Source organism: Hemicordylus capensis, chromosome 2 (assembly GCF_027244095.1).
Source record: "Hemicordylus capensis ecotype Gifberg chromosome 2, rHemCap1.1.pri, whole genome shotgun sequence".
Taxonomy (NCBI): Eukaryota; Metazoa; Chordata; class Lepidosauria; order Squamata; family Cordylidae; genus Hemicordylus; species Hemicordylus capensis.
In genome coordinates this window covers 26,940,316-26,950,639 of record NC_069658.1, presented here as the reverse complement: position 1 = coordinate 26,950,639, position 10,324 = coordinate 26,940,316, and positions in this window count along the sequence as shown.

Sequence of the window (10,324 nt, the reverse complement as noted above, 5' to 3'; positions counted from 1 at the left end):
GTGGGAGGCAACACTGAACTGGTCCAATCCAATTTGGGTCCAATTCAGACTCGAACCGAACCAGGCCAGCCAGTTCTCTGCACACCCCTACACCCATTGTCACAAATAAGGAAAGCAATGTTAGTGCTGCTTGTGCAGCTGCCCATTCTCTATAAGCTGGGGTTACCTTATGCATCCGCAGCAGCCATAGGGCAGAGCACTACAGCTCCATACGAATGCACATCATGCCAGCCATTGGCTCTAACTTCCAATAGTTTGAGACCTGGATAACTGAAGGATCTCCTCTTCCCCTACAAATCTACCCACATTGTGATGTCATCAGGAGAGGCTCTCAGGCATGTCCACCACCCCGTGAGCTAAGCAATCTCCCTCTGCATATGCCTCTCCTGCAGCCATCACCTTGCCCTTCTGATGGCTGATGGGAGCCTCACCCTGTCCCCAGGTTCTGCCAGTGCTAGATGCAATTGGGCTCCTGCTTGGCCTGCCACCAAGTTAGACTACTCCCCTGCCAGGCACGGGATAGGCTTCCCAGTCATTCTTGCCCTCGGCCCCCTTCATCAGGGCTCTGTCATCTTCCGTAAATTGCCAGGGGGCACAATCACCTACTCCCATATGAACCTGCCCATTTGCTGACATCATTGGGAGAAGTATTTGCATGTTACCTGCCCCAACCCTGTGAGCTGCAGAGAAAATAGATGGATGCTCAGACCTTCTTATCAACGGTGCCCAGATTATGGACCTTTCTGCCTCTCTGCCTCTCGTAATACATCCAGATGGAAGGTGAAGACAGTGTTATTTGAACACATTTTTAATGGTATTGAGTGAGGTTTCTATATCCTCTGCTGCTCAACCCTTAGGGACATGGGGGGGGGGCACAAAGCAGAGGGAAGGCGAAATCAGCAAAAATGGCACCCGCACAACCAACCATTTACTCTGAAATGCAGCAAATGGGTGTGTGTTTCCTTTGCTGCACATCCACTTCGTAAGTCAAGATATCAGCCATTGTTGAGATTAGTGGATGAAATCCAGTGCATAATGCTGCACTGTGGGGATGTTGCGCCCTTCAAAGGCAGCATTGGGGCAGTTGGGCAAGCAGCATGCCACAGGATTCCCTATTTGGGACAATGGGGGAACCTGCAGAAGCCCTGCTTGCACAACCACCTATTCCGTGCAGCTCTGATGCTTCCTTTGAAGGGCATAGCAGGCAGCCCTACAGCCAGGGGCGTAGCAAGGTTGGAGTGGGCCCAGAGACAAGATTTTAAAATGGACCCCCATCACTGAAGCTCAGCTCATGAAGTAAAGAAATCTTAAATGAGGCTGAAACAATAGAATATCATCCTAATTTTTTAAAAAGGTTTTGTCAATTGTGGACAATGCAAGTCATTTAATGGTACTAGAGAAAGACACGTTGTTCTGGTAGCTCCAGGTCTTAACACTCACTTCAGTTTCGGAGGATGAATACAACTGAAGGAAGCCCAGGCGGGTGCACGGCTGGGGGAGTCAGTCATGTGACTTGCCTCTGGGGGGGGCCCAAGGCAGTGGGCCCCCAGACAACTGTCTCCCCTTGCCCCATTATAGTTACGCCCCTGCCTACAGCACAGCGTTATGGAGATATAACATTTATGGATACATAACATGGTGCCACTTCAATAATGCTTTTCAATCCCAGTAAGTAGTTTATACAGTAAAGGGATAAGGGATAACAGATAAGCATAAGGATGAGGATAAAATGATTTTGCTATACTAAGGGGCTCATAATCTCAAATCTTACATTTTTATCCTGATGCTGAGTAATTTGTTTAACTGGTTGATTTTTTTTTTTTTAAATGTTATCTAGTTTAGATTATTGTTAACTACTCTGAGGATCCTATGCAGGTGGAAATTCAGGATAGAAATGCTGTAATGTGTAAGTAAGTAAGTGAGGCGCTTCACACAAGCAGTGTGAAGCACCAAAAGGAAGTCTGCGGGGAGAGCAGGTTTGCCCGACCCTCCCCACAGACAAGCACTCACCATTCCCTGGGTAGGCAAATTGCCTAGGCGAGCAGCGTCTTGACTCTGGCTCACCCGGCAGCTCCAGGGATCAGGCACAGGGAAGTGCCGCTGTGTCCCCCCCCCCCCGAGCCCCAATAATGCACCGCACAAGTGCACAGTGCATTACTAACACACACCCCCGAGGGTGTCTGCAGCTGCTGCAAGCAGTCACGGCAGACACACACAATCAAATAAATGAGATCAGGTGAGTGTTTGCTCCCATAACCTCATTTAAATAGGCTACTTTGGCGGGTCTGCTGCCATATGGCCACTGGGATCAACTGGGATCCTGGTAGTTCACATGAGCATGCAAAACCAGGCTGGGCTCCCAGGCTGTGTATAGCCTCAGTAAGTAAGTATACTCCCTCCCCCAGAGGCTTCTGGCAGGAGAAACGGCAAGCATTTGCCTCATTATGCTGACTTTTAGAGCAAGCAAAAGTAGCACCTGGGCTTGATGCTATTTCTGCCCGCTCCCCGAGTTCAGCATGCTGTGGAGAGACCCACCTTTCCTTCCTTGATTCTTTGGTATACAAAGGACTTAGGGGAGTGGGAGTTGTTGACAGCAACTACACATAGTTTCTGGCTATTGAGCCAGGCTAATAATTGTGGACCTCGTCTCATATGCTTCAGTGTCAACAACACGTCTAAGGACTGGATTTATTCTAATTACAAATACTATGTTTTATTTACGACAAGCAGCATTCCAGATAAATACTTAACAACAGCTTTAAGTACTCTACATGGAGATATTACTTGGATCATTGAAACTGGAATTATTGTCTGTGTCCCTAAGGAAAGGTGCTGGATTATTCATTATGTGACTTTCTGTTGTGGTTAATTTTTTTTCACAACATTGAGAGATTAACTGGGGGGAAACAAAAACTTGATTGAAGAGCACAGTTGCCCAGGGTATCATTTGTTGCTTACAATGAACTGGATTGAACACACACATACCTGAATGCACACACATCTAATGCTTCAGAGAAGAGAGACATCATGTTTAATTGACATATTACTCAACATGTGTTAAGAAGAATCAGTCATGGGCCTCAAGATGATTTTAAATATAGCATTACTCAAGCCACAGGTTCACAGTCTTTGTTCCCCAGTTGCTGTTGGGTCATTGTGGCTAGAGATTGTGGGATTTGTAGTCCAACAACATCTGGGGACCGAAGGCTGGGGACTGTTGGAGACACCCTGACCCCAACATTAAACCCAGAGGTACCAACCCAGAATTATATGGAATTCAGGCATGTGTCTGATTCCATTTTATTAATGAATCAATTAATGCCTGAACTCAAGGTGAACTGACCAGTACATGAGTTGCCTCTGAGACCGATAGTAATTGCTCGGTGAAGGAAGAGGCAATCCAGCATTGTATTCTCAGTGTTTGTGAAATGGGTACTCAATAGCTTTGATTCTTCTTTTATTAACACCTTTTAACACCTTCTGGGACCAGGCACCAGAAATCTGGAGACAAGAGATGATGCCCACTTGCAAGCTCAGAGATGCAGATTTGCTTTGGGGCAAATCTAAAAAAGAACAATCTCCTCCCCAAAACAGCAGCTAACAGAATATGGGATTCAGATCTCCCTGGACTGGGCTAATATCCTGAACTAATATCAATAATTATTTTATTAATTAATTAATTAATTAATTTATTGAAACATTTTTATACCACCCAAAATGTACATCTCTTAAAAGACAATATCCAGAGGGTAACAGCAAATTGTAACCTTTTTGGGATCCAGGAAGGATGAGGATATTTTCAATAGACTCTATGGAGATCAACGGAAGAAACAACTATAAAGAATGAAGCTCACTGAACAGAGAGCTAGCAAGCTTTGCCTAACCAGCAGATTTTGCTCAAGAACAATCCTGGGGTTCACTGCTTCAAGCCGCATGGCTAAAGCAGGAACTCTTTCTAGGGAGAAGGGTCTGTCTGTGACCTCTATTGCACAGTGAGAAGTCAATACTTTCCTCAGCCATGCTGCTCTCACTCCTCACTTCGTTCTGAGCATCTGCTTCCAGCCTGCTTGAAGCTTGCACCCCAAGCTCCTGTTCTCCAGCTCCAGAGTTTCTTTTGCAGCTGAAGCCTCACCACTCTCAAGCCTCTGACCCTGATAATAGGCTGCTTCCACAAGATTTGGATCCCTCTTTCCTTCTCCCCCTCCCTCTTCCCCCTACTAATTCTTGATGCCAACCATACCACTCCTGTACCTTCCTTACCTCTTCCCCCCCCCTTCCATCTATAACCGCTCTGAGCCATTTTGGAAGGACAGTATAGAAATCAAATAAATAAATAAATAAATAAATCTGAATTATGTTAGGCTTTAGGACGATTTAACACCCACACATCTGATAGTTAGGAACACTGGGTGAATGTTGTTGCTGGCTATGATTGAAATATTGCTAGTAATACTGATAGATTGTTCTGTTTTCTGCTCAGTTGGATTGATGCTGTTATTCTTTTATACTCAAGAAAGCCCACTGAATCATTTAGGAGTGTTTTCGATCTTGTTTCTACCTTTGCGCCCAGACTATACATGGTCACCGTATAAAAGAACTGGTCACTTTGGGACACTGATGAAACAAGCCTAATTTCATATGCTAGCTCCGGAGCATATCTAGTATACAAATCAGTCTTGGTTCACAACAGGATCCCTGACCCACACTACTGATCCAACTCTCAATAATCCAGCTGTCCTCTTGGCCGCAAAGCAACTTTTTCTGGACCATTTCATCTACATTCCTAAATTTAAACGTTGTCTAGGATTTGGGACATGATACAGTGGTGCATAGTCTAAAGATGGGATCTAATTAGTGAACTACCAAGGTGGTGTGTGATCAAAGGTCTCTTCGGGCACACAAAAAGAACAAGCATGTGTAAAACTGTCCAGCAGAAACAAGGCTTTTGCCTGGCCAGGAATGGTTGGCTACAGCCTTGATGTGGCCTTTGTGTAGTAATCAGATGCAGAGAATTAAAATATGTGCTGTCCCTTTGACTACAGTCCAGATTCCAAATTCCTCCTCCCTCTTATTCCCTTGGACTAGAAGTCCTGCTACAGGCCTGTGTTTTAAGGCCCTGTTTTAGGAGCTCTATATAGCTTTGCTAAATGCAAACTTTTACTTAGTTACCAATACCTGTAGCCTTGTTCATACCTTCTCCTGAATGTGACTCCAGAAAATATATCCCTGAGGGCTGCGCAGCACAGGTACCCCTCAGATATCATATCTTTGAGAATCACTGTCAGCTTTAGGGGGTGGGGGGAGATTGACGAAAATCACCTTTCTCCTGAAACACCAATGCAGTATTAGCAGCACACCAGTGCTTCCTTAGTCTGGATGTCAATCAGCATCAAACCTTGTCACCATTATCCCAGTAGCTGTGGCCACCTGATAACACAGAGGAAAAACTGGGGAAGGATTGCTGTGCTAAAACATTCCAGGTTCAGAGAGCATCAACATTTGAAGGAAGAGTAACATTCACTAGGGATGTGCACAAAACCAGCTGGCCCAGTCCAGGGGGGGTTTCGACAAACAATATATTTTTTAAAAATATATTATTATTGCGTTAAACTTACCCCCTCTGGGGGCTTCTCCAGTATGGCGGGGGGGGTTCACGGAGGTTCCCCCTCCCCTGCCGGCCTCCTGGGTAGTTAAAACTTGCCCGCTTCAGGCAGCTTCAGCCCTTTCCAGGCCTATTCCCTGGCGAATAGGTTCGACCCCAAACCTTCAAACCTCACCAGTTCAACATTGAACCAGTTTGGTTTCGAACCTGTTTGCACACCCCTAATCTTCACAGCACTTTTGCTTTGGCCAGCCACCTCAGGCACGCTTTCTCTCTCCCCTGTGACTCCATTGGAAGAAGCAAAGCATTCCTCTTTCATCTCCTTTTAACTTTAGCCCCAGCATCAGGGCTAAAAGGAGGGTGATAGAGTTGTGCTTTTCACTGCCATACTGGTATTCCTCTCATTAGGAAACAGGGAATTGCTCCAGAATACAGGTGGCAGCAGCCCCTCTGCTTGGCCCCTGGGCCTCAGCAGGGGCCAATGATACCAACCAGAGTCAGAGCCTAATTGATAGGAATGTGCACCTCCTGTTTTTCTCAGTTATGAAGCTCCAGCACAACTAATAATCACCCATGTATTATTATATGTCCCAAGCATTCATTCAGCAAAAGTATTCGCATATATTGCCATGTCATTATCTAAGACCCCATTTACATCATTCAGAAGAATCATATGGTAATCATCCTGGGGTTATGGCTCTCTAGAGTCCAGCTGGGCAAGTCTGCAGGTTTTCAGGCTACCCACATAAAGAAATCCTTGCAGGGCATTTCTCAGGGTGTGGGCCCAAGGCCCACACTTATTCCTTATTTGGGAGTAAGCCCCACTGAATTTGATGGGATTGGCTCAATCTGGTCGTGGGGGGGAAACCTGCCTGCCTATGGATCCTTGGCTGTTAAAAGCTAATACGTTGGGAAGAGATTTTAGCTTATCTGGAGAACAAACCAAACAGAGCTCCATGACCTTACAGGGAAATCTCCTTTGAGAAGCATATCCTTCCCTCTGAGTTGGGAGGACTTTATAAGAGGGGGTCAGTGTTCAAACATGCAGCCCCCTCCTGCCATTCTAAAGTTGTCCCAGGAGTGCTGTGCCACATGATTCTTCTTAATGGGTTGATCTTTGGGTGGCTATCGTTTCCAGTATGGAGTGGTTGATAGAACAGTGGGTGTTTCACATGGGCACCACAGTCACGTCTGCCACGAGTGATTGCTTGAATTCTTTGCCATTCTTATCGACATCAGTTGTGAAAAGGATAGCCTTAGTTTCAATAAAATGAGAAATAATAATGATGGTTATGTTATCATTTGAAATTTTTCCCCTATAAAAATCACTGTATATGTTAGCGGATGTGAGATCATTCATCCAGTCCACCTGTGTTTACACAGTCGTCTTTCATAAAGCATAAAATATCACAGAGAAAACCCATATAATACATAGAAATCATGACACAATGCAGAGAAAACCTATTAATCAAAACGCACTGTAAGCTAAACAAAGAGTTTCTATAAAAGGAATACTTTCAGAGAGATATCATCAACGTTAGTGTTGCTTTAAAAGTGTGTGTGGAGTTAGTGGTGCCAAATATCAGTAGTGACTAGAGATGCTACCAAAATATGGAAGCAACTGGATTTTGGGAGGGCTGTGCAAATCAACCCATATTCAATTTGTAGGCTACCTTGATACTTTGCAGCTGGCTCAGATTCAATAGCCCTTTGGAGGGCCAAACTTATTTGATTTGGCTCCAGATCAAAGGGTTGCTTTGATTCAGGGCTGAAGCATCACACCCCAAAGTCCTTCCAACTCCTGTATTAACAGGTGGGCTTTTCTTTAATCTTCTTCTTCGCTTCCAGCAGCAGGTTAAGTAGCCAGTGCTGAGTGAAGTTAGTATTTCAGAAGGATTCTGGTAAATCCCCCCCACACACACACTCTTTCCTCTGCAGTCCTGGAAGTGGCACAGGTGCTCCTGGGAATTGTAGTCTTTTCAGAGGCTGTGGCCATTTTTGGAGATTTAGATAGCATAGCAGCTGTAGTCAGGAGAACCTTTGCATATCTTAGGCTGATGCACAAGCTGCAATGACCTTTCCTGGAGTGGGCTAATCGAGCCACATCACCCATGCTTTGGTCACATCCCACTTGGATTAATATAATGTACACTCTGTGGGGCTGCCTTTCAAAAGTAATTGGAAACCACAGCCAGTGCAGAATGCTGTGGCTAGATTGTTGATAGGGGCCTCTTGGTGGATCCAATACCTTGTCATGGATCCTTCAGAAATGCAGAGTACAATTTGTGTGTACTGTTATGCGTGCATTGAAAATAACGTGAGAATAATTGTACACACATACAGATCAATGAGCCTGTGTAGCCTGTCTGCAGACTGCACACTTTTTGAACATAATTTGGAAGCAGGGCTACAATCTACATGCAGTAGACAACAACTGAATACAATACTATCGCATCTTCCTCTCCCTGACAAGATGGATCATTGCACCCTTATCAAAATGCATTGCTGGCAATGCTCTAATAGAGACGGCTCTTGTGGACTGTTAGTCCCTTCATGTCATATTGCCTGATCAACAAATGACACCGGCATGTGTCTTTTAACTGGCCTGGCACATCATTTCTCCTGTACAGTCTTAACTTGCTGCTGCCTTAAAATAAATACACTACACATTCTTCTTTGTGGCTTCTAATTAATGTAAAGATTCAGCAGCATTAATGAAGAGTCAAGGTTATTGAATCTTATTACCCCTGCTAACTTGGCAAAGAGGCAACTTTTAATGTGGTGATTCTCTTTATTTAGCTGGGGGAGAGTAACTAGCCCTATCCACCCCAAGCACAGGACCTCCAGTGACTGTTGCTGGTGGCTCTCTTATGTTTCTTTTTAGATTGTGAGCCCTTTCGGGACAGGGATCCATCTTATTTATTTATTATTTCTCTGTGTGAACTGCCCTGAGCCATTTTTGGAAGGGTGGTATAGAAATCGAATAAAATAAATAAATAAATAAATAAATAAATAAAATAATGTTATGCAACAGAGTACGCAAAACCCTTTAATTGACTATTGCAGCTATTTGTCTTTCTGACAAGGAAATAAACACTTTAAAAGATGTTTCCAATTCTTGAGTGTTTTGTATTATTATTTTTTGGACTATCACTCTGCCAAGATCAAATAAAACTCTTCTCAAGATATAAGCACAATAGAGTAAACATATTTTTAAGATTTAAATATTTTGCAGTCGTCAACACCTAATCTAGAGCCAGAAAGCTCTGTGTTGCCTATTTTTTTTATTGTTCCAAAAGAAATACCAATCAAAAACTGGCAGGGGGGACCCTTCTTCCAGATTTGCTGTGATCTCACAGTCCCAGAATGTTCTCCTCCCTTTGAACTCCACTGTTCAGTCATGATTGTCATGACTACTGTCTGCATCATTATTGCTATTTACCACAGTCAGTCTGACAACCTAAGTTGTTTGACTGTGCATAATGATAGAATTCAGGATAAGGAATCATCATATTAAGTCAAAAATCTGTCAAACTAGCCACATTTTTCTAACTCTTCAAGAGTTCTGTCATTGACCAATAAGACGTAGATATGGAAAATTGTCACCAAAAATGCCCTACAAATGCTTAAGCCACAAGTATGAAATCCTCATTTAATATTTCACAGGGCTAGCTATGTTGCCTTAAAATAAACTAAATAAAATAAATAAAATAAAATAAGTCTGTTGCCTTAAAATAAACATGGCATGGTGATGGCATTTAAAAGACTGAGGCTGTCATGATGCACACTGTAACTCTGGCCGCCTTCGGACATAACAGCAAACCAAGGGTCTAATAGACCTGCAGTTTATTTCCATTCCCCAGTGCACTCCCAGATGACTGCCATGGGAGAAGGAACTGGCTGCACGGGCATCCTCCAACACAAGAAGGGCAACGCAGCAGCCAATTGCATTTTAGAGAGGGAGGAGCTTCCCACACTTACCTCCGGCTTGTGCAAGTTGCACAAACCGGATGACATTTTGGAGGCAATGGACCGTCAGTTTGGTGAGATCGATTTAATTCCAACTAAGGGTTCGTTCCCAGGTTTGAGAGAATAATCAGAACCATGGTTGGGTCCAGGAACCGTGGTTCCATGGTTGGGTTCAGACTTCATGGGGATGGGGGATGAATCTAAGGTGAGTTTGCCTCAGGTTCCCCGTGATGTCCGAAGGTGGCCAGTGGCCAGGACCAGAGCCAGAGGCCTGTGTTAGAGCTGCAGGGGAGCAGGAAGACAGCCTTGATGCTGGAGAGACCTGGTGGGTCATTGTAATAATCAAAAGGGAGGGGGGGGTTTAAACCTCCTCTAGGAGGAGTCCCGGGTAGGCTGCCACCATCCACTTTTTAATAGGAGGAGATTCACCCTTCCAAGAGAATATTCTGGGAGAGTAAAATGGAAAATCCCTCCCTACAAGGAAAGCTAGAGCCATCCTAGGCCTTCACAAGCATAAGAACATAAGAACAGCCCTGCTAGATCAGGGCCAAGGCCTATCTAGTCTAGCATCCTGTTTCACACAGTGGCCCACCAGATGCCTCTGAGAAGCACACAGGCAAGAGGTGAGGGCATGCCCTCTCTCCTGCTGCTGCTCCCCTGCAACTGGTATTTAAAGACATCTTGCCTCTGAGGCTGGAGGTGACCTATAGCCATCAAACTAGAAGCCATGGATAGACCTGTTCTCCATGAACT